The sequence below is a fragment of the Pongo abelii genome, chromosome 4 (genome assembly GCF_028885655.2).
Source record: "Pongo abelii isolate AG06213 chromosome 4, NHGRI_mPonAbe1-v2.0_pri, whole genome shotgun sequence".
NCBI classification, from domain to species: domain Eukaryota; kingdom Metazoa; phylum Chordata; class Mammalia; order Primates; family Hominidae; genus Pongo; species Pongo abelii.
This window is the reverse complement of record NC_071989.2, coordinates 17,849,049-17,875,184: the sequence shown is the minus strand read 5'-3', so window position 1 is coordinate 17,875,184 and position 26,136 is coordinate 17,849,049. Positions and strand designations below refer to the sequence as shown.

At 39.2% G+C, this 26,136-nt stretch overlaps 1 long non-coding RNA gene across 1 annotated transcript in view; it reads right to left on the bottom strand.

Annotated features, from left to right (window-relative positions):
* Window positions 1–21,585, bottom strand: part of LOC112133472 (uncharacterized) — a 40,136-nt gene extending 18,551 nt beyond the window's left edge. Inside the window, exon 1 of the long non-coding RNA XR_002915146.2 lies at window positions 21,352–21,585. This is a non-coding gene — a long non-coding RNA (uncharacterized LOC112133472). The remainder of the gene's footprint in view (window positions 1–21,351) is intronic.
* Window positions 21,586–26,136: the final 4,551 nt, after the last annotated feature.

The following is a 26,136-nucleotide window of genomic DNA, read 5'->3' as shown; positions in this document are numbered from 1 at the left end:
ACTTAGTCTCCTTCCAAAGCAAAATTTAACACTCTATAAAAAGATAACAAAAGGTTTATCATCCAATCAAAAATTACTAGGCATACAAAAACACATGGAAATACGACCCACAACTAACAGAAAAAAAAATAGTAAATAGGAGCAGACCCTCAGACTGGTGATGTTGACATGTTGACTTTGATGTTGAAATTAGCAAAGGCTTTAAAACAGTTAATAAAATTCTGATTAAAAATTTGGGGAAAAAGGTGGACAAAATAGGTGAACAGATGTGGAACCTCAGCACAGATGTAGAAACCTAAAAGAAAAAACAACCAAATCATAAACATTATGAAACTGAAAATACATCACCATAAATAAAAAGTTTGTTAAATCAGTTTAATTGCAGGCCAGACCTACAGAAGAAAGAATAAGCAAATTAACTTAAAAACAGAAATATAGAAAAAAAAGAATAAATTCACACACAGGAACAGAGCATACAAGACCTCTGGGGCAATATTTTATCATCTAACATATGTGTAATTGAGGTCCCAGAAAGAGATTAGAATGAAACAGAGGAAATACTTGAAGAGATAATAGCTAAAACCTACTCTAAAACTGATAAAAATACATCAACAGATCCAAAAAATTTGCAAACTGCAAGCAGGACAAACACAAAGATAAACCCATCTAGGAACTTTTTGGCCAAACTGGTGAAAACTAATCATTAAAATAAAATATATTAAAAACAATTAAAGAAAAAAATTATGCATTACATTCAGGGTGACAGAAATAAATATGATGGTTGCCTTCTCATGAGAAAAAAGAAAGAAGATAATGAAGTGATACCTTTAAAATGCTAAATGAAAAATGTTAACCGTTCATTTTTCAAAAATGAAGGTGAATTAAAGCCATTTTCAGACAATGGCTTAGAGAATTTTATTGTAAGCAAAACCTCACTACCAGAAATGTTAAAGCAAGTTCCTCAGGCTGAAGGAAATGACAACAGATGAAAAGCCCAATCTGCAGAAAAGAATAAAAGAGTGGCTGGGTGCAGTGGCTCACGCCCGTATGGGAAGCCGAGGTGGGCAGATCATTTGAGGCCAGGAGTTTGAGACCTGCCTAGCCAACATGGCAAAACCCTGTCTCTACTAAAAATACAGAAATAGGAGGGGCCAGGATGGCCGACTAGAAACAGCAGCATTGGGTGGCTCCTATTAAAAAAAAATTTTAAAAAGTAAAAAAAAATAAGCACGTGACTCCTTCACCGGCAACCAAGGTATCCAGGTTCTCTCATCAGAACTAACTAGAAGGCCGGTGTGGCCCACGGAGAGGAGGAAGAACAGTGTGGTGCTGCAGCCACGTGGGGCAGGGGAGCACCCTCCCCTCAGCCAAAGGAGGCAGTGAGTGAGCGTGCTACCTAGCCAGGGAAACTGTGCTTTTTCCACAGAACTGTGCAACCCATGGATCGGAAGATCCCACTTGTGAACCCATGCCACCGGGGCCTAGTGTCCCAACCCCAGAACACACAGATTCTCAACAGCTGGAATCTGCTTAAACCCACCGAACCTCTGGGAGGAGGGTCAACCAGCAACACAGCTGAGGCTGCCTGCTAAGCCATTTGAGCTCCTTGGAAGAGGGGCAGCAGCCAGCACTAGGACTTGCAACTGCCTAACACGGAAGCTCCCTGGGTGGGGGAAGGGTGGCATCCATCTCTAAAGCTCCAGGCTGCTCTTTTCCCCTGCTGGAGCCAAGGAGACTGGACGGCTTGCTCCCAAGACTTGTACCCACAGCCTAACACACCAGTTGTGGCAGTCAGCGGCCAGAGGGCCTCTTCAGGCCTGACCCTGACCCATCCTTCCTCACTGGGCGGGGCTTCCCTGCAGAACTCCAATAACTCCAGCCAGAGCCTCAGGGAAATAAACTGAATCTCCCTGGGCCTAGCTCCTCTGGAAGGGGGTGGCCACAATCTCTGCAAACCTTTCCTCCCAGTAGTTCTGAGGAATCCAGGCAGCCTAGAGAATGGGTTGCCCCCCAGAGAAGCACAACCCCTCCACCAAGACACAAAGTGCTTTGTTAATGGGTCCTGCTGCCCGTGCCACCAAACAGGATGAGACCCTCCAAAAGGGGTTGTCAGATACCTTATATAGAAGCAGTCCTGCTGGCATTAAGTTAGTGCCCCTCGAGGTCAGAGGTCCCAGAAAAAGGAGCAGGCACCCATCTTTGCTGTTCTCCAGCCTCCTTGAGTGACATCTCCAGGCACCGGAGCGAATCAGATGAATAGAACCTGAAGTGAACTCCCAGCAAACTGCAGCAGCCCTACAGAAGGACCTGACCATTGAAAGAGAAACAAACAAGCAAAAAACAACAACAGCATCAACAGCAACAAAAAGCCCCCACAAAAACCCCATCTGAGGGTCAGCAGCCTCAAAGACTGAAACTAGACAAACTCACAAAGATGAGAAAGAATCAGTGAAGAAATGCTGAAAACCCAAAAGGCCAGAGTGCCTCTTCTCCAAATGATTACAAAGTCTCTCCATCAGGGGCACAGAACTAGATAAGAGATCAGATAAAAGAATTGACAGAAGTAGGCTTCAGAAGATGGGTAATAAAAAACTACGCTGAGCTAAAGAAGCATGTTCTAACCCAATGCAAAGAACCTAAGAACCTTGATAAAAGGTTAGAGGCATTGCTAACTAGAATAACCAGTCTACAGAGGAACATAAACAAACTAATGGAGCTGAAAACACAGCATGAGAACTTCATAAAACATACACAAGTATCAAAAGCCAAATCAACCAAGGAAAAGAAAGGATATCAGAGTTGGAAGACCACCTTGCTGAAATAAGACATGCAGACAAGATTAGAGAAAAAAGAATGGAAATGAATGAATGAAGCCTCCAAGAAATATGGGACTTCATAAAAAGAGCAAACCTGCAATTGATTGGAGTACCGGAAGGAGACAGGGAGAAAGGAAATAAACTAGAAAACACACTTCAGCATATTATCCAGGAGAATGTCCCCACCCTAGCAAGACAAGCCAACATGCAAATTCAGGAAATACAGAGAACACCATTAAGATACTCCATGAGAAGATCAACCACAAGATACATAATCATCAGATTCACCAAGGTCAAAATGAAGGAAAAACTGTTAAGGGCAGCCAGAGAGAAAGGCCAGGTCACCTACAAAGGGATGCCCATCAGACTAACAGTGGATCTCTCAGCAGAAACCCTATAAACCAGAGGAGATTGGGGGCCAATATTTGACATTCTTATAGAAAAGAAATTTCAGCCGGGAATTTCATATCCAGCCAAACTAAGCTTCATAAATGAAGGAGAAATAAAATCCTTTCCAGACAAGCGAATGTTGAGGGACTTCGTTACCACCAGGCCTGCCCTACAAGAGCTCCTGAAAGATGCACTAAATATGGAAAGGAAAAACTGGTACCAGCCACTGCACACACAACAAAATATAAAGACCAATGACACTATGAGGAAACTGCATCAACTAGTGTGCAAAATAACCAAATAGCATCATGAAGACAGGATCAAATTCACACATTACAATACTAACCTTAAATGTAAATGAGCTAAATGCCCCAATTAAAAGACACAGACTGGAAAATTGGATAAAGAGTCAAGACCCATCGGTGCGCTGTATTCAGGAGACCCATCTCACATGCAAAGACACACATAGGCTCAAAATAAAGGGATGGAGAAAAATTTACCAAGCAAATGGAAAGCAAAAAAAAAAAAAAAAAGCACGGGTTGCAATCCTAGCCTCTCACAAAACAGACTTTAAACCAACAAAGATCAATAAAGACAAAGAAGGGCATTACATAATGGTAAAGGGAACAATTCAACAAGAAGAGCTAACTATTATAAATATATATGTACCCCAATACAGGAGCACCCAGATTCATTAAACAAGTTCTTAGAGACCTACAAAGAGACTTAGACTCCCACACAATAATAGTGGGAGACTTCAACACCCCACTGTCAGTATTAGATCAACAAGACAGACAATTAACAAGAATATTCAGCACTTGAACTCAGCTCTGGATCAAGTGGACTTAGTAGACGTCTACAGGACTCTCTACCCCAAATCAACATAATATACATTCTTCTCAGTGCCAATGGCACTTATTCTAAAATCGACCACATAATTGTAAGTAAAACACTCCTCAGCAAATGCAAAAGAACTGAAATCATAAGAAACAGTCTGTCAGACCGCAGTGCAGTCAAATTAGAACTCAGGATTAAGAAACTCACTCAAAACCACATGATTACATGGAAATAGAACAACCTGCTCCTGAATGACTCCTGGGTAAATAATGAAATTAAAGCAGAAATCAGGAAGTTCTTTGAAACTGATGAGAACAAAGAGACAATGTACTAGAATCTCTGGGACACAGGTAAAACAGTGTTAAGAGGGAAATTTATAGCACTAAATGCCCACATCAGAAAGCTAGAAAGATCTCAAATCAACATCCTCACATCACAATTGAAAGAGCTAGAGAGACCAGAGAAAACTAATCCAAAAGCTAGCAGAAGACAAGAAATAACTAAGATCAGAGCAGAATTGAAGGGTGTAGAGACAGGAAAAACCTTCCAAAAAAATCAATGAATTCAGGAGCTGGTTTTTTAAAAAAATTAACAAAATAGACAGACCGTTAGCTAGATTAATAAAGAAGAAGAGAGAGAAGAATCAAACAGATGCAATAAAAAATGAGGAAGGGGATATCACCACTGACCCCACAGAAATACAAACTACTATCCAAGAGTAATATAAACACCTCTATGCAAATAAACTAGAAAATCCAGAAGAAATGGATAAATTCCTGGACACATACACCCTCCCAAGACTAAACTAGGAAGAAGTCAAATCCCTGAATAGAAAATAACAAGTTCTGAAATTGAGGCAGTATTTAATAGCCTACCAACCAAAACAAGCCCAGGACCAGATGGATTCACAGCTGAGTTCTACCAGAAATACAAAGAGGAGCTGGTACCATTCCGTCTGAAACTATTCCAAACAATTGAAAAGGAGGAACTATTCCCTAACTCATTTTATGAAGCCAGCATCATCCTGATACCAAAACCAGTAAGAGACACAACAAAAAAAGAAAACTTCAGGCCAATATCCCTGATTAACATGATCCAAAAATCTTCAATAAAATACTGGCAAACCAAATCCAGCAGCACATCAAAAAATTTATCCACCATGATCAAGTCAGCTTAATCCCTGGGATGCAAGGCTGGCTCAACATACACAAATCAGTAAACATAATCCATCACGTAAACAGAACCAAGGACAAAAACCACATGATTATCTCAATAGATGCAGAAAAGGCCTTTGATAAAATTCAACATCCCTACATGTTAAAAACTCTCAGTAAACTAGGTATTGATGGAACATGCCTCAAAAACAAGAGCAATTTATGACAATCCCACAGCCAATATCATATTGAATGGGCAAAGACTGGAAGCATTCCCTTTGAAAACTGGTACAAGACAAAGATGACCTCTTTCACCACTCCTATTCAACCTAGTATTGGAAGTTCTGGCCAGGGCAGTCAGGCAAGAGAAAGAAATAAAGAGTATTCAAATAGGAAGAGAGGAAATCAAGTTGTCTCTGTTTGCAGATGACATGATTATATACTTACAAAACCCCATCATCTCGGCCCAAAAACTCCTTAAACTGATAAGCAACTTCAGCAGTCTCAGGATACAAGACCAATGTGCAAAAATCACAAGCATTCCTTTACACCAACAATATACACACAGAGAGCCAAATCATGAATGAACTCCCATTCACAATTGCTACAAAGAGAATAAAATACCTAGGAATACAGCTAACAAGGGATGTGAAGGACTTCTTCAAGGAGAACTACAAACCAGTGCTCAAGGAAGTAAAAGAGGACATAAACAAATGGAAAAACATTCCATCCTCATGGATAGGAAGGATCAATATCGTTAAAATGGCCATACTGCCCAAAGTAATTTATAGATTCAATGCTATTCCCATCAAACTACCATTGACATTCTTCACAGAATTAGAAAAAAAACTATTTTAAATTTCATGTGGAATCAAAGACCCTGTATAGCTAAGACAATCCTAAGCAAAAAGAACAAAGCTGGAGGCATCACACTACCTGACCTCAAACTATACTACAAGGCTACAATAACCAAAACAGCATAATACTGGTACCAAAACAGACATGTAGACCAATGGAGCAGAAATGAGACCTCAGAAATAACACTACACATCTACAACCATCTGATGTTCGACAAACCTGGCAAAAACAAGCAACGGGGTAAGGATCTCCTACTCAGTAAATGGTGCTGGGAAAACTGGCTAGCCATATGCAGAAAACTCAAACTGGACTCCTTACTTACACCTTATACAAAAATTAACTCAAGATGGATTAGAGATTTAAATGTAAAACCCCAAACCTTAAAAACCCTAGAAGAAAACCTAGGCAATATCATTCAGGACATAGGCATGGGCAAAGACTTCATGACAAAAATGCCAAAAGCAATTGCCACAAAAGCCAGTATTGACAAATTGGATCTAATTAAACTAAGGAGCTTCTGCACAACAAAAGAAACTATCATCAGAGTGACAGGCAAACTACAGAATGGGAGAAAATTTTTGCAATCTACCCATCTGACAAAGGTCTAATATCCAGAATTTACAAGGAATGTAAACAAATTTACAAGGAATGTAAACAAATTTACAAGAAAAAAACCCCATCAAAAAGTGGGCAAAGGATATGAACAGACACTTCTCAAAAGAAGACATTTATGTGGCCAAGAAACATGAAAAAAAGCTCAACATCACTGATCAGCAGAGAAATGCAAACCAAAACCACAATGAGATACCATGTCACGCCAGTCAGAATGGTGATTATCAAAAAGTCAGGAAACAATAGATGCTGGTGAGGCTGTGGAGAAATAGGAATACTTTTACACTGTTGGTGGGAATGTAAATTAGTTCAACCATTGTGGAAGACAGTATGGTGATTCCTCAAGGATCTAGAACCAGAAATACGATTTGACCCAGCAATCCCATTACTGGGTATATACCCAAAGGAATATAAATCATTCTACTATAAAGACACATGCACATATATGTTTATTGCAACACAATTTACAATAGCAAAGACATGAAACCACTCCAAATGCCCATCAATGATACACTGGGTAAACAAAATGTGGTACATATACACCTTGGAATACTATGCACCCATAAAAAATAATAAGATCAAGTCCCTTGCCAGGACATGGATGAAGCTGGAAGCCATCATCCTCAGCAAACTAACATAGGAACAGAAAACCAAACATTGCATGTTCTCACTCATGAGTGGGAGTTGAACAATGAGAACACATGGATACAGAGAAGGGAAAAACACACACCAGGGCCTGCTGAGGAGTGGGGGGGTGAGGAGAGGGAACTTAGAGAATGGGTCAATAGGTGCAGCAAACTACCATGACACACGTATACCTGTGTAACAAACCTGCACATTCTGCACATGTATCCCATTTTTTAATAGAAGAAATAAAGAAAAATAATAAATAAATAAAATAAAATACAAATACAAATACAAAAATTTGCTGGCTGTGGTGGTGCATACCTATAATCCCAGCTACTCAGGAGGCTGAGGTGCGAGAATTGCTTGGGCCCAGGAAGTGGAGGTTGCAGTGAGCTGAGATCTCCCCAACACACTCCAGCCTGCATAATGGACTAAGACTCTGTCTCAAAAATAAATAAATAAATATAAAAAATTAAAAATTAAAAAAAAGAAGAAAAGAGCACAGGAAATGGTATTTGGGCAATAAAGACCAAATAAGGGTCAGTTTTTTCTTTTTTTTTTTTTTTTGAGATGGAGTTCACTCTTGTTGCTCAGGCTGGAGTGCAATGGCATGATCTCAGCTCACAGCAACCTCCGCCTCCCAGGTTCAAGTGATTCTCTTGCCTCTGTCTCCCAAGTAGCTGGGATTACAAGCATACGCCACCACACTTGGCTAACTTTGTATTTTTAGTAGATACGGGGTTTCTCCTTGTTGGTCAGGCTGGTCTCGAACTCCCAACATCAGGTGATCCTCCCGCCTCAGCCTCCCAAAGTGCTGGGATTACAGGAGTGAACCACCTTGCCTAGCCAAGGGTCAGTATTTAAAGGTCAGTTGGTTGGCCAGTCCATTAGCTGGCTGGTTAAATAATACTACCAGAATCTCAGCACACTCAGATGCTCATGCCATGAGTAACACCCAGAAACTGAGGCTGAGATTACAGCTTTACATCACCCATCTCATTCTCATGGCAGAGCACATGCTCACTGGGTGACATGAAAGGCATAGTCATTTTCTATATGTAAATTCTTATTTCTTGTCAAGCTATAGTAGAATTTGCATGTCTTAAATGGGCATATAACGTGAATCCATTGTGTCAAGAGAGTTTATTCTTAACAGCATAGCTTTAGCATTCACTGGGTCCTAGAAATCGGGAAAAGATCCATGTATTCATGAATAATTAAGGACATTAACAACAAAGAAAATGCAGATAAATATTTCTTATGAATTTCTTTTTTTTTTTTTTTTTTTTTGAGACAGAGTCCTGCTCTGTTGCCCAGGCTGAAGTGCAGTGGCACAATCTTGGCTCACTGCAGACTATGCCTCCCAGGTTCAAGCGATTCTCCTGCCTCAGCCTCCTGAGTAGCTGGGACTACAGGCCATCATGCCTGACTAATTTTTCTATTTTTAGCAGAATGGGGTTTCATCATGTTGGACAGGCTGGTCTCAAACTCCTGACCTCAGGTGATCTGCCCACCTTGGCCTCCCAAAGTGCTAAGATTACAGGCATGAGCTACCAAGCCCGGCCATGAATTTTCTTTTTTTGTTTGTTTTGAGACAGGTTCTCACTTTGTCATCCAGGCTGGAGTGCAGTGGTGTGATCACAGCTCACTGCAGCCTCAACTTTCTTGGGCTAAAGTGACCCTCCCACCTCACCCTCCCGAGTAGGTGGGACAATAGGCGTGTACCACCATGCCTGGCTAATGTTTAGTACTTTTTGTAGAGATGAGGTTTTGCTATGTTGTCTATGTTAATCTCAAACTCCTGGACTCAAGCGTTCCAGCCACCTTGGCCCCCCAAAATGCTGGGATTAAAATGTGAGCCACCATGCTCAGCCATAAATTTCTCATAGTACTTTTATTTTTAGTTTGTTTTTCCTCTTGTCTGTTCCTCTTCTCTTCCCACCAAATGGAGGAGAAGATAGGGAGTAACCCATCAGAAAAAGACTGGGCTGAATTAACATGGTTCTGGTATAAAGGATTAAATTGAAGGACACCTAAATGTATAAATACAAATTCTCCTTATAATTTAACTTGGGAAGAAGAGTCGGTGTGTAGTGGCACTTCAGTTCCAAGGCAAACATGAATCCTCTCACTTCCCTTCTGAAACCTTCCACTTCCCTTCCCTCTTCTTTATGGTTCTTCCTATTGCCAATATCATCATCTTGCCCATTGGCTGTCCAAAGTCCCTCATGTTTACCAGAACAAAACAAAAATAAGCAACACTTCTCTTTCCAAATCCCTACCTTATCTCCTTTCAATAGAATTTTTATCTGATGAATAATTCACATTTAGTTTGGCCAAGAAAAATACTATAATACCACCTGGGTAGAATTCGTAGTTTAAAATAATTTGCTACTCAAAATAGTCTTTGCTTATAGAGGAGCGTGCCTCAGTTCTAGGTTTATTCCTTGCAACCCCAACACATCCTATGCTGTGTTTTCATGCACACTAACACACACACATTGTGGTAAAATCAGAACTAAATAAAAACAGCCATTCTTTCAGGAGAATACAATAACTGGCTCATACACGCAAGTCACAAATATAACAGTAAGGAGAGCCTTTTAGACTTTATTTCTGGCAAACCACTTGAGCCGGAGCCCAGAAAAAAAATGCCATTACATTTTTTAGTCTAGTATTTCCTGCTAAAATTATTTCAAATAATAAATGTAAAGGAAGCCACCAAATTGATTTCTTCATCCAGTTTGGGGATTTTGACCAGCTTCTATATGACCGTGCCATCAGTCATGACTCCCATTACGGATGTCCAACCTCACTATTATCGTAGCTAAGTGGTTCAGTTAATTCATTCTCAAATCAATATTTTAGTTATAAACCATCACCTCAGGCTCTTATAATTTTATCCTGTTTCTCTCCATTGTCATCAATGTTTTCTGGTAAATTTCATAATTCCCCAGAGCTTGAACTTACCTCAACAGTGGCTCCATTTTTAATTGCTAACATTATTAGAGAGATGGACTTCATTATTGAAAATTGAAAAAGACAAATAATGAAAGTTATTAATTAAAGTGAATTTGCAAGATGTTAAACATATCGACATGTAGTAGACATTTAATAAATATTTGATGAACATATAAATGAACTAATGAATAAATGAATGAGAAAATATTTCTAGGCTTTAATATGAAGAAATGATACTTTGAGGAGGATTACACCTTTTTCTTACCTGAACATAACCATCCACTTTGACAGTGCCCCTCTGGTTTTCCTTTATAATTATAAATATATTCCAGTTCGAATTATGCATCAGAAATTTACTTCTCTCCATTTGTTCAAACACCACACTTAGGTCAGGCAGAACTTACTTTCTGCAAACCGCATGCTCAGGCCTTGTCGAAACTGTACATCAGTTCTGTGCATACACAGAAAAGAGAAGATCCTGCGGCACTGAGCTTGGAATCAAGCTTCATTCTTGTACTTGACACCCCACAACTCAGCACTTGTGCTGATATCCAAATCTTTCCTTCCTGGAATCTTTGACCAGGCTTATTGATCTTTTCTTCCCAGCCTGTAGGTCTAGACTCTGGGTTCACCACACCTCTCCTCCGGGTTTCTGATCCGTTGCCTGACTTCCCCATTGCCTGCCTTAGCTGCTGAGACCCATTGTGCACATTGACTGCTCCACGATCAACTAACTTCTATGAGCCAGAAATCTTGACCTAGTCCAAATTTCAAAACCAACCTCCTCATCCTATTATGTGCTTTTGCCATGTCCAGTGCCACCTAGTATTTTAGCTGTTCATGAAAGGAAAACCAGGGCAGATGCACTGCCTTTATGAGTTAGTGACTGAACTGATCTTTCTCTTGTCTACAATAAAGTTGCATCTCTTTCAACCCCATTCCCATCCTTACTACAATTTCTCAGTAGTGAACCTTGCTTTCTTAGTAGTGAGCTTTGCTTTCCCTGAGCTTTGCTTTCTCAGTTTTCTCAGTTTGATGAACCACTTATTCAGGTCTTTCCAGTTCCCGCCAGCCTCCTTTATTTCCCAATTATGACTTTGTCCTCCTTTTTGGCCAGTGATTCCTTGGACTGGTACAGTAGTGAAAACAAAAAAATAAAAATAAGCAAGCAAACAAAAACAAGAAAAAGGCAAAAAATGCTTTTTTTCTTGGATCAAAACATCTCATACTTATAACCTGCATAGATAATACCAACTAGGCACAATTCCACAGAGATCTCCAGTGTAAAAAATGCTTTTGCTGCAAAGGAGGGGGAGTGTGATTGTCTTCAATTCCTCATTTTCTGAGAGCAGGTACTGCACTTTAGTGCAAATTAGAAAATTTCCCTGTTCAGGTGGATGATTCCCAAAAAAAATACTTGCTCTGAGTGTTTAATGCATCGCAAGTTGACCCAATTCTATTAAACAGAGCCCAGACTACCCTGCCACACCCTGGGCTAAGTACTTCCTAATTACAGTTAAACTTTCGTGTGATATCTAGAAATCCAGAATCCAGTGGAATAACGTTCTAAAGTATAATAGAAGTTATAAAACGTGTGTGTGTTCGTGTAAAGCAGGCCTCTTGATTTTCCGTTTTCCTCCGCCTTAAATTCTGATTACTTATTGCTCCTTATGGCAGACTATTTTTGGAAAAGGCACAATTGCTTCATATTTAATACTGAACAGGAAAGGTGAGATGTTGAGCTAAAATTTTTATTTTTCTGTGTACATGTCATTACAAATTTGTCTAAACCCCTAGGACATACAACTCCAAGGAAACCCTAAAGTAAACTCTGGGCTTTGGGTGATAATCATGTGTCAGTATAGGCTCATGGATTGTAACAAGGGTACCACTCTGGTCAGAGGTGTTGATAATGGGGGAGGCCAGGTGAGGGGGACAGGAGGGATATACGGGAAATCTCTGTTTTTTTCTCTCAATTTTGCTATGAACCTAAAAGTGTTCTTAAAAAATAAGGTTTTTAAAAAATGTTTTAAATTATTCTCATTCTGACCATCTAATTCCCAACAAAAGACAAGCATGGCTGGAAAATGGCATGGAAGATGCAGACAAACACACAGGAAGAAAGCATGCTTGCTGCAAGTTTCTATGTGTCTACTTGAGAATTTCCAGATGCAAACGAAAAGAGAGAGATTGCAGACTAATCAGATGAACTCACTTTATTTTACATTTTTACAGTTGCTATGTATTCTTCCCCTCAAAGTAAGAAAGAAACCTCATCAGTGAGAAGCGGGAGGTTGGAAGAGGAGTGATATAAAAATCCTAGATAACTGACTTCAAGTATTCCAATTTATAGTGTTTCAAATTGTTGCAAGCATTCTTCTCTTTTCAGATAGAGCAGACTGAAGACTGATTTCCATCCAAATTTTGAAAAATAAAGCTGATCCTCCAACAGGGTGGGAGAAGAGAGAAAAATTCTTGTTTTACAAATTAGAAGGCGTATGACAAATGGAACTGTTCTAACTAAAGACTTTTTTTTTTTTTTTGCACTATGGTATTACAATATGGAAGTGTCTTGTCCTTCACATGCAATTAGTGCCGTGGGAAAGTTGCTCTGCGATTTCTACTCACATTCCAGTCTTTGAAGGGACTCAAGACAAATGTGACCCACGTGACTCATTTTACACTGCTGAGAGAAATAGGCTGTTCAAAATCCATCCTTAGATTTTTGAGAGTCATGATTATAAAAAGTCAGATGAAAACAAATAGTTGAGAAAGGCTTCCCTAGAAAATGTATCAATAATTGAGAGAAGGAAAAACTTTAAAATCAAACACCATAATTAAAGTGAATAAAGTACACATTTTAAGCATAATTCATAACTGAATTACAAAAATAAATGTCATTATAGTTTTATGGCTTAACCAATTTCCATACTCAAGTACACTAATTCCCACCTTCTTTTTTGTGTGACTTTTTTTTTTCCTTCGAGGCAACTTAATCTTGATGTTTTTTCAAATTTATTCTATTTATCTCATTTACGTGAGTTCATGAAAATATTATTTGGTCTTTCTGCTCCAACAGATATGAAAGAGAAGGAAATACCAAAAAGAGGACCCTTAAAAGGAAAACAGAAATCAAACTGAATAACCAAGGAAAAAAAATATTAATGCTTATGATAATTAAAAAAGTAAATAAAATAGGAAACTAGCAAAAAACTCCTCAGTAGAAATTATTCCCAAATTGCTCAATATCAAGGGCTTACACACATTATCGAAATCCATTTAGTCAAAGAATACATGTAAGCTTTTGGGGGTGATGGAAGTGTTTTGTGTCTTGATGGTGATGGTGATCTTACAGGCATGTTAAACTGTCAATATTCATCAGACTGTACACTGGATGCAATCTATTACACATAAATTACACCTCAATAAACTTGAATGTAAGAAGAAAGCAAAACACTTCTTTGTGGTGCTTAGATAAAAGTTAAATGCACTGAAAATAAATGAACTATGAGTGGTAGTAAATATTCACATTTCACAAAAGCCATTGCTTTAAATGTACACTTACACTCCAATATTTCTCAGCGAGAGGTTTCAAAAATCGTGATATGTAATAAATGTGAGGTATCATAGGCACCATATTCATTTGCAATCACAAGGACAAACAGATGTAGTAGTTTTTGACTTTTTGTTATTTCATCTGTGTATCAGTCTGTTTTCACACTGCTGATAAAGTCATACCCGAGACTAGGAAGAAAAAGAGGTTTAATTGGACTAACAGTTCCACATGGCTGGGGAGGCCTCAGAATCATGGCAGGAGGTGAAAAGCACTTCTTACATGGTGGCAGCAAGAGAAAAATGAGGAAAAAACAAAAGCAGAAAACCCTGATAAACCCATCAGATCTCATGAGATGTATTCACTGTCACAAGAATAGCACAGGAAAGACCAGTCCCCATGATCCATTTACCTCCCCCTAGGTCCCTCCTACAACACTTGGGAATTCTGGAAGCTACAATTCAAGTTGAGATTTTGGTGGGGACACAGCCAAACCATGTCAATCTACAACTTAGAGTTCCATCCTCTCAATGCTGGAAAAGTTGGAATGTTTCATATTTTATGGTTGAATAGAGTCATGGATTGGAAGATAAGACACTAAAGTGCATTAACCATCAAAAACTGCGAAGGAGGCCGGGCACCATGGCTCACGCCTGTAATCCCAGCACTTTGGGAGGCCGAGGCGGGTGGATCACGAGGTCAGGAGATCGAGACCATCCTGGCTAACATGGTGAAACCCCGTCTCTACTAAAAATACAAAAAATTAGCTGGGCGTGGTCGCACACGCCTGTAGTCCCAGCTACTCGGGAGGCTGAGGCAGGAGAACCTCTTGAACTCAGGAGGCAGAGGTTGCAGTGAGCTGAGATCACACCACTGCACTCCAGCCTGGGTGACAGAGCGATACTCCATCTCAAAAAACAAAACAAAACAAAACAAATAAACAAACAAAAACTGCAAAGGGTCTGAGAGTTCACCCTTCTTGCAAACTAACCAGTTAGCCTGACAAAAGTTTCATGAATGCTGGTAGAAGACACAAGACTCCTGGGTCACAGACAAAGAATAGTTTGGTACTCATGACAATAGCAGTAGCAAAAGTATTAGCATTTTTTATACCAGTTAACCAGGCCTCCATTTTTGCAAAGTAATGCAAAGAGAACCAGATGGCATCTACATGTTCAGTGATTGTGCTATAGAAGAGGAATATTGAATTTAGGGAATCTGAATCCTTTATAATGGGCAGTGAGCATGCCTGGCCTTTGCTCCAGAGAGAGACACTGGCTTTATGTTCCAAGACTGTTCACAACACAAATATCCCTGAAAAGATAGTTCAGAATGAAGAACAATTAGTCACTCACTCACAAGAGATGCAGAAATACAAAAAGTCTGTGGAGAATTGACCTCCAACAATAACAATTCAATAATTAGAGAAAGTGCTTCAGGGTACCACAAATTCTTCAAAGAAAATGTTGGCTAATTTATTAGAAACCTCTGCTTTTCCAGGTCCAAGTTTTACATTAATACACGTATGTAAAAGTGTATACATTTTCTCAATTTGAGTCAGAATACCAAAAACTACACAACAACATTTGTATTAATTAACAGAAAACAGACATGGCAAGGATTAGCACACTACATGCATATGCTGGACCTCCTTGTAAATCACCTCATGTAATCAATGACAATCCAACTGTTACCATCTATTTCAAATGATGAGTTCTTGTCCATGAAATTTATTTCTTATTTATCAAGGTAACAGGAGTAGAAATGAATCAATCTTCAAACCAGCTGCTCATAATCACAAGGTACATTTTATTAATGTGCTAGAAGAACCAATATTGGAAAGTTTTATTTGGCTTCCAACTTGACCCTACTTAGAAATAAGGTGACAGTATATTCCACTTCAAAAAATACATATTCCCCATCAGCTCAATAGCCCAAGCCAAAATATACATCATCCTAGATTCGACTCTCCTTGTTACTCTTCTCACATGTGGTCAGTTGCCCACCTCTGCCATCTTTGCTTAATAAATAGTTATCATATCTGCTTCTGAGCAAGACTGTGCCTTTTATTTGTATCAACTGCACCTCCCATTATGCTGATGCATACTAAGCATACAATAAAGGTTTGTGAAATGAATAGATCTACTGCTTTATCAATGTCAGAAAACAATGCACATGGGAATGTAAATTGGTACATCCATTATGGAAACCCATATGGAGATTCTTCAAAAAAATTTGAAAAGAACTACCATATGATCCACCAATCTCATCTCTGAGCATACCACGTATATCCAATGGAAATGAAATCCATGTGTCAAAGAGATATCTGCACTCCCATGTTCATTGCAGCATTATTCATAATAGCCAAAAGATGGAATCAGCCCAAATGTCCAACAATGGAGGGATGGATAAAGGAAACGTGATATATATGCACAATGGAATACTGTTCAACCTTAAAAAAGAAACTCTGTCATTTGTGAAACATGGGTGAACCTGGAGGACATTATGTTAAGTGAAATAAGCCAGGCATAGAAAGACAAATATCACACGTGGAATCTAACGAAGTTGAACTCACAGAAGCAGAAAGTAGAATGGCGGTTACAAGGAACTGGTGGGGAGAGAGGTGGAGGTTGGAGAGATGTTTGTCAAAGTATACAAAATTTCAACTGGACGGGAGTAGTAAGTCCAAGAGTTCTATTGTGCAATATGGTGACTACAGTTAATAACGATGTACTGTATTGTATTCTGGAAAATTTCTAACAGAGTAGATTTTAAGTGTCCTCACCACAAAAATCATAAATATATATATGAAAATTAGCCACATTTAGCCATTCCAAATATATGCATATTTTAAAATATTACATTGTGCACAATAAATGCATATATTCTTTGTTTAATTTTTTCAAATAAGCTTTTTTAAACTGAAAACACCATTAAAAATGAAAAGGAAATTTTAAAACCACAGTGCACAAAGAGAGATATGGAAAAAATTGATTTTTCCTGGCAAACATGGGTTTTATCTTTCTAACAATTATAAATATTTCACATAAGCGATAATACAGGCATACATTTTGTGTACTAGTAAACACAAACCCCATTCAAAATGGTGAAATTTTTTCCTGCAGCTCCTGTTAGCAATCTGGTTGCACTTATCTGTTAAACATTAGTTTCCTAGAGAAGAAGATATTATCATTTCAAACAGCAGCAAACAAAATATTCTACAGGACATATAAACCCTGTATAAAACCTGAACTTTGAGCTATGAAATTCTGGTGGCTTTCTCAACCCAGTCAGTTTGACACTGTGAAATCTAAGACTATACCAGAAATGCTCATTCATTTTAAGGTATGTGTGTTTATTTAGGGCTGTTTTGCTTTTAACCAAGTGGTTATCCTCAAAATATACAGCTTCTGTCGGGGAGGATAAAAGGAGAAAAATCAAAGTTTAATCTCCAGTTCTCATGGGAAAAATCTAAAGAACAGTTGTCCTCCTTAAAAAAGTTAATAAAAAATGTTTTCATGAAGAGATAAGATCCTGGCATATTAAGACAATTTAACCATTTTAATCTGATGCAATAATTTCCTCTAAAATAGATACTGCGTTTGCTATCCAATGGGCAGTGGTTTGGGAGGGCATTTCTGAAAGATCCTTTGGTTAGTAGTTGCCTAGGACAGAATTTACCTCGGGAACAACAATATCCACACACAGTGACCATTCCCACTATTCTTTTGACTACACAGCTTACACTAAGGTAATAAAAACATCAGCTATGTTTTCAGGATGTAGTCAAGACCCCAACCAAAAATAAAAAACTTACATTTTAAATTAACTTAAATGTCTATATTTTATTCAATTTGCTTCTTCAGTGCTAATGTTCATCTGTCAAATAAAAACTGTACAATGTTTACAGTACAAATAAGAAGAAAATGAAGCACAATAATCAGGAAGCATCTTCAGACGAGTTACATTCATAACTCCAGCCATAGCATAAAATGTTTGTAAATTAATTTTTCAGGTTTTGATGCACTTTTCCAACATATATATCTAATTTTTATATTTTAAATCACATGAGCACTACAGGAACAAATATAAATAAATAAAATAATCTTTCAGCCTACCTACTCTGACTTCATACCCCCAAACACTTTTTTTTACACATTTGCATAGAAAATACTAGAATGTTTGCGTGTCTATTATATAGAGTATCATTTATTCAACAGAAAGAGCTATGAAGTGAAATGGTACACATTAGAAGAGAGTGATTTCGCAATTGCTGGATCACTTGACTGTGAGTTGATAGGAGGTTTCTAGAAGAAATTCAAAGTTTGGATGAATGCCTGAGGGTAGTCTCTTCTTACCTTAATCTACATGTTTCTAACCCATCATTATCTCAAAGTTATCACACACACATACACACACACACACACACACACATCACACACTTTCTTGACTTCACTGAAACCCACTGTCCCCTAAGGATACTGCTTCTCCTCTCAAGCGGGGGCTGGGAGATGTTTTCCGTCAAACTCCAAATAGCCCAGTATCAGAACCAAGGCAATGTCCTCCTGACTACCCAATGCCACTTGCAGACAAATGACTGCATTCTCTTTTGTAAGCTGCTCATTTGAGTAGTTGACAATAAGAGCCTCTTCTCCCTCTAGTCGTCACTTACTCATTTGGTCACTCCTTAAAGAATTTAGCACCCAACTCATAGTCTCCTTTTCACCCAACCCTACCATCATGCTAAGCAGATTTAACATCACTTGGATGCACCATCAACACCTTGCCCAGCAGTTCCTTACCCTGATACCCACTGATAGTTGTCATCATTCACCTCAAGCACCAACTTCCACAGTCACACCATGAATTTGGTCAACATTGGAAACTGTACTTCAGATAATTCTGCAATAATATAAATACCTTCATAAACACCACCACCACCACCTTCAACTTCCCTTTCCAATGGCCTTGTTTTCGTCCCCTCATACAACACTTTTACCTACCAAGAACTGCAATCCAGTGACACTTCAACTTTCTCTACATTCATCAGCCTCCTCAGCTCTCCACATCTCTCCATCAGTACAATGTCACCTCCCTCCTCCGTGTCCACCTCCAACTCCTGGCTTCGTATTTTATCTAGCCTATTCTTATTCATCCTTACTCATAACGCTTTCTTAGAAAGGGGCTATCCAGGCTTCTAAGCTAGATAAAGTTCTTCTGTTAAGCCATCTTGTAAGTTCTTTGTGTTTTCTTAGCTATTATTCAAACACAACAATGAACATATTGCAATTAATGTCATTGTGGATTTGAACATGGAAGGTCTATTTTATCCTAGATTGTAAATTGGTTAACAGCAGAGATCATGACTGTTTTACTCTCAATTACATATGTCAACTAACACCATGCCTGGCACATAGAAGGCACCCTAGAAATATATGTGGAGTCACACAAACACACACACACACACACTTATGCATACCCACTCATACACTTACCCATGAAGATTTCTTCCAGTAAATGGGTATCTGTATTATGCAAGCAATGTGAAATCAAAAAGAACATTTTGGGGTTTTTGCTGCCTAACACCAAAACTAATTGCAGCCACTCTTCAAAAAACTGCAATAACTTTATAAACAGCCACATACTGATTCTTATGGTAGAAAGCTCTCCATTCTCTGCTGAATATTCATCCATTGGGAGGGACACTAGCCTAGAAGCTCAGCATTTTCTGAAAAGAGAAGCAGCAGGAATAGAAGATGTGCGGAGAGGAAAGAAAGTCAAAGGCAGGCTCCTGCAATGCAAAGGTGCCAGGAACAAGGGTGCAATCCCAGGCTGTGTAACACAGGATGGAGGAAGAAGATCTCACCTTTATTGTAAATAGCAGAATTCTTTAAAGGTAGCTACATTAGCAATCAGATCTCAAATATGGTGGAAACACAAACACCTCCTTTCTCATTAAGGGTAGGGGATCCAGCATAATTTCTCTGGACCAGGAAGATGGAGGAGTCTTACTTCTCTTGCCTTCCAACTGCATCCCCCACTTAATCTTAGATTGCACAAGGAAGTCAACACTACCTCCCCCTACATGCTCCAAATCCCTCTCTTCACAGCATTGTCAATTGATTCTCTTCATCCAATCTTGGAAACAGTCTGGAAAAAGAAGCAGAAGAGAGAAGAAAGGGGAAAAGTTCAAAAGTACTTTAAACTCTGCCAAAAAAAATCAATTAATACCAATATACACAGAGAAATGAACGACAGAAGTCATCTCAGCAAGGTATTTCCTCATGACTCCTTCAACTGGCCAGGGCCAAACCAAGTTGTGCAAATAATCTGAGCAACTGTACACTTTGGCACACCTTTGCTATGTATACATACCTTCAACATGTATTTACAGAAGCTGGAAATTGCACAGGGCAGGACCAGGAAAGAACTGACAGAAATGTTCAACTGCATGGCCAATGCCCTGAGCTTTAGCCCTAGAGTTGTGTGTCCTGCTCTGAAGCCCTACAAGTCATAGGACCCATTCATCCCAGAGCCAGTGCAGCCTATTTCTTTGAGATCTCAGTCCCATCCCTCTAATGGTATCAAAGTACCCTCCATTTACATTTAGTGCTCTCTTTGAAAGGAGCCATGATAGACTTTAATCCAAATTTACAAAAAGAAAAACTGGAGTCCAAAGAACTATATAATTAGCATAAATACTGGGACTACACACTGCCACATAATAAAACAGAAAGCATCAAAATATATAATTATGCATAGCACCTATACACTAGCATAGGTCAAACAGCTGAATGATTTAAAGGAGTTTTGTTTTGTTTTGTTTTAATCAGTCAACTAGGTACTTCTTAATGCAGTCACTTTGGCATGATACAAACAAAATCTTTCAAACTACAACACATCTTAGAAACAGCAAATACTACTGCTGTTCACATAGCAAGGAAGGTTACAAGTAAATCTCTCAATATCTCAGGTGTAAAGAAGTGTTCTAACAAGATCCATTTGTATTAAATCAAATCACCAGACTAAGGCATCTATTTTGCACCATTTACTCAGAGCAACAGACAAAAAGACAGGCCTTTGGGTTTATTTATATAAACATTCTTCCACAGGTAGTCACAGAGGAGGAAGGAGTACGATGTAATTTGGTGGTGGATGAATTTGCACAAAAAGGAGACTAAAAAAGAAAGGTTATTGTGACCCAACACTCACTCTTTACTTTTTAAAGTTGTGGGGAAAAGAAATGGCAAAGCTTTCTATTTCTGTAAGCTTTTGTTCTAAAGAATTGAATCAAAAATAGCAATACCTAATCATCTCTAAATTATTTCAACTAAAAACACCACTAAAGACCTTATAATGTTTTTCTAAAAAATTCATTCTCATAATTTCTTCCTTGGCCCTGAAAACGATGGTTTAAAAATAGCTTGATTTGCACCTTATTCTTTTACTGCCTTTCTACAAATACATTTTGAAATGCTTACTTATGGAAAAACTGTTGCCTGCTTAGCTTTCATCATGTATGAGATCACACTACTTCGCTCACCTGTAATTGTCGTGTTCTCTGTTCCCAGCAACGTGAAAGACAGTCTGATAAGGAGCATCCTTGCTAAATGATATGTTTAAAGTATGTATAGCTACATGTATTTTCAAATGCATAACCGATTTCTCAAGAGAGATGGTAACTCATGCCAGAAGCAAGGAAAAGATTGAAAGGCAGGCCTGGAAACAGAGCTGGCCCAGTAGCAGTTCCAAATATGGCAAAATGCTAGTGTTATTTAAGACACCGATACAATATCCCTGTTGATGAAACAGGAAACGTTCCCTTGCGCCACCCACAGGGTGTGCAACAGGAGGAGTGGCTCGCTTCTTCCGTGCCCCACTACTCAAATCTCTAGGGGAGCATGCGGACAGCTGGGTTGTGGGGCTCCAACCCAACAGCAGTGTCTAGGGGTGAATGTTTACAGCTGAAGCCCCAGTGGGCACACGTGTGTTACAGGGTGCTCTTTTAGTTTTGCCATCTGTAGGCGACTTGTGTTAGTCAGCTCAATTAGACCCCCTGGCTTATCTCAAGGACAGAGGACTTTCTGTATTCCAGGGTCCTTACCTTGGTGTACCGGAAGAATCAGATCACACGTGGGCTTGGAGAATGAGTTCAAGGTTTCATTGAGAGGAAGTAGCTGTCAGCAGACAGGGGAGACAGAAGGCGGATGGAGTGGGAAGGTGTATTTTCCTGGAGCCAGGCCACCTAGCTGCCTGGCTCACCTCCGACCGCCCAGCCAAACTCCATGTCCTTCCGCCACTCGATGGCCTGCCAGGGTCTGCCTGTCGGCATGCTCTTCTTGACGTCCTCTGGATGTCCAGCCGCTTGTGTGAGTGCCCACTAGGGTTTCGGGGTTTTTATAGGCACAAGATGGGGGCGTGGCGGGCCAGGGTGGTCTTGGGAAATGCAACATTTGGGCGCAAAGGCAGGAGTGCCTGCCCTTACCTAGGTCTGTGGGCACAGGCACCGGGGTGGAGCCCTCACCAGAGACCTGCCTTTCTCCTCCCAGCACTTCCCTGCCCCCCTCCCTTATCAATAACATCTGCATTTGTAGCTGGGTAACCAGGGTATTCTTCATATGGCTGCAAGTGTCTGGCTAATGTATTGATAGGGTTTGGATCTGTGTCCAGGCCCAAATCTCATGTTGAATTGTAATCCCAGTGTCGGGGGTAGGGCCTGGTGAGAGGTGATTGGATCATGGAGGAGGATTTCTCATGAATGGTTTAGGACCATCCCTTTGATGCTGTCTGCAAGACAGTGAGTGAATTCTCAAGAGAGAGTTCTGGTTGTTTAAGAGTGTGTCGCACCTCGCTCGCTCTCTCTTTCTTGCTCCTGCTTCGGTCACATGAGGTGCCTGCTTCCATTTCACCTTCCATCATGAGTCAAAGTTCCCTGAAGCCGCCACAGAAGTAGACCCAATATGTTTCCTGTACAGCCTGCAGAACCGTGAGCCAATTAAACCTCTTTTCTTATGAATAACACAGCCTCAGGTATTTCTTTATAGCAATGCAAGAACAGCCTAATACATACATTATGTCTTCAAGTGGGGGTGAAGACATGCTGAACATTTACTTCTTGAAATATCCACTATATAATAGTCGGGGTGTTGTATGTTTAAAGCATGTACGTGTATAGCTTACATTATTAAAAATTATTGTTTTAGAATAGAAAAAGGAAGAGTGATAAAATATTAGGCTGAACCATATGAAATTGCTGATGTTTTATAATTTTTGGCAACAAAATTCTCAAATGAGAGCTTTGGGTCCAATAAGTTTGCTTTGCCCCAGGCAACTTGCCCCACTAATGTAATTCGGGGTCAAGCCATGTCCAAGACCATCAGACGTTTTACACATCCAAGCATGACCACTCCATGCTATATTATGCTAAGACAGTCTCTGCAACTTTTCTGCTCTGAGTTAAGTTACATAAGTCCTCTTTCTGTTACCCAACCTTTGTGGGTGCCAGGTCCCTGAAAGGAAGCTATAGGAGCAGGTAAAAATTCTTTCCATATTTATTTGTGTGGAATTTTTACTTTTTGACTGTATACCAGATGTAAGGAAGTGTTCTTGCTCTAGGGCCATCTGTCATTGCAGAGGTAGGATAGATTCAGGTAATGATAGGGTAGAAAAAAAATAAGTAAAGTGACCCAGGTTTAAATCCTGTCACCTGCTGTTATTGGTTGTGTTTCACTTCTTGACCTGCAGAATCCTTGTCTATAAAACTGAACTGGGGACCGTGCCTAGTCATGTAAGTTCATTGTAAAATTCAAACAAAACAAAGTCTGTCAGGGATTTTGAAATGCCAAGATACAACCATGTGATCAGGGAAATTTACATAAAGAACAGAGTTGGAATAACATGATGTTAGAAAAACCAGAGAGCGGTCGGACACAATGGTTCACACCTATAATCCCAGCACTTTGGGAGGTCAAGGCAGGTGGATTGCTTGAGTCCAGGAATTCAAGACCAGCCTGGGCAACAAAGCAAGACCTTATCTTTACAAAAAAAAATTATTTAAAAAAAAAAAAACAGACAGAAAGCTAGAGTGGGCCAAAGTTAAGGGCTCTAGAAGTTCAATTCCAAAAGGAATATTTATTCAGAACACATCAAAGGGTCTACTGGAATTGAAAACACAGTCATCATTCTTAAGGATAAGGACAGCCAATTCCTTAGATGCAGGTCTTCTGAGTCAGTGGACTCCACACTCCTGGGCTTGCATCCAGATTATCATCGACTTCTGTACTGATGCTTGCAGGGGAGGCTCCGTGGACTCCTCGTATCTCTAGACACACAGAAAAAAAGGACAGTCAAGTTTTTCATGTTGGACAGTAAGAATTTAATTTGTAACCTCTATTTGTCACATATGTCCATACTTTTCTTTGTGATAGTTTCATCTGAAGCTTCTGGAAAAATAGGGGAAGATCTTATGGACTGTTAGGTTGGAAGGACATAGCTGCCCAAGGCTTCTTAAAAGTTGACCCTAAGGGGACTTGTGGTTATCAGTAGAATGCCGTTGGTTGCAGGAGAACACAATCCTGTTAGACTAACTAAAAACAACAAATTACTTGCAAAAAATCCATTTAAAGAGATCAGTGAATTATGGAAACAAAAAGAATTAAAAGAACAAAAATTCCAGAGAGCAGAGTGTTTTGCCAAGATTAGCTACCTTTCACAGGCTATTTGCTTTCTTGGGATGTTTGCTGATTTGAAACACATATCAGATCTGGTTCATGCAGAAGCACTGTAGGAAGGAAAGAGAAGCCAGCAAAGCTTGTGGCATTCATAGAAGCAACCACAACAATTTGGAAACAAAAGTATCCCCAAATGCCTTGCCAATTTTCCTCATAGTACCCTTGCTAAATTGAGGCTGAGTAAAAGGTTAGGAGTTTCTGCAAAGTAAGTTAAAATCTTCAGAAGTCCCATAATAATTGGGAGGAAAAGTTCCACTGGAGGAAAGGAGTCTGCTCAGAACGTGGCTGGTCTCCCCAAGATGCTCATCAAATTTGGATGGAGCATACGGCAGGATACCACACAGCCTGAAACTTCCACTTTCTTTCAGAGCCGTCAATCAACAGAGTGGAAGAGACAGGCCTGAGGAATAAAAACATAGCTAGAGGTGGAGGGGATCTTACTAAAATGTCAACCCAGTCTTGATCTAGCTCAGCCTCTTGGATTGGGGTGATGACCTCCTCACCTTACCTGCCCCACAGAGAAAGCACAGATTCCTATCTGGTCGAAGTAGCATCATACAGAGCTTTGACATGTGCTTTGTCCACAATATCTAGCATACAGTCACATATTACTAATATAAAAAGAGGCAAGAGATTGTGATCAATTACCAGGTGAAACATACAAACAATATAAGCAGATGCAAAAAAAGAAAATGATATTTTATTTAGCATCTTAAAATTACATTTTGATACAATGATCAATATATTAAAGAGATTGAAAGACAATATGAATGAAAGTGATGAAAAGATGTGGGGTTTAATCATTGAATCAAAATCTGTAAAAAGCAATCATTCTAAGACTGAAAAATACAATACTTGAAATGAAGACCTCATTGGATGAGTTGAACAGTATAGCTGAATATTGGCTCAGTGATCCCAAAGACAGATCAACATGAAGTATTTGACTAGAGCACAGAGAACACAAAAGAATACACATATCAGTCACATGCAAATCACAGTGCAAACCCCTTTATTTCTATTCTTGGAGTTACTAAAGAAAAGAGAAAGAATAGGGAGAGACAAATATGTAAAGAAAACATAGTCAAGAATTTCCCAAAACTCTTAAAGCTAGCAATCTTCACATTCAAGAATCTCAGCCAACTCAGGATAGCTAGGCATTTTACAACTAAACTGCTGAAGATGAAAGACTTGCTGTTTCTAATGGGCTAGATGATCAATGTGCCACAGTCCTTATTTTAAACCCAAATAAAATATTTCACAAATTATTTGAATATCGCTAGTTTAAAAAGGAAATTCATTTCAACAAAGTCAAAACAAGGAACAGATGAAAGATGGATAAATTGTGTTTATCATTTGAAGGTTGTAGCTGCTTTTCAAAACAAATAGAAACTATTTGTTTCTAATTGTCCCATAACTGAGATAAATAAAACCAATTTTAAGGAGAAACTTTATGCCTGACAAGTATGAGTGAATTGGAACATTGAGAAAATAATTCAAAAGAAGTGGAGTTTAGAACTTTACATCTTAACTCTTACTTTGTTCTGTTTTGTTTTGTTTTTTGTTTTTGAGATGAAGTTTTGCTTTTGTTGTCCAGGCTA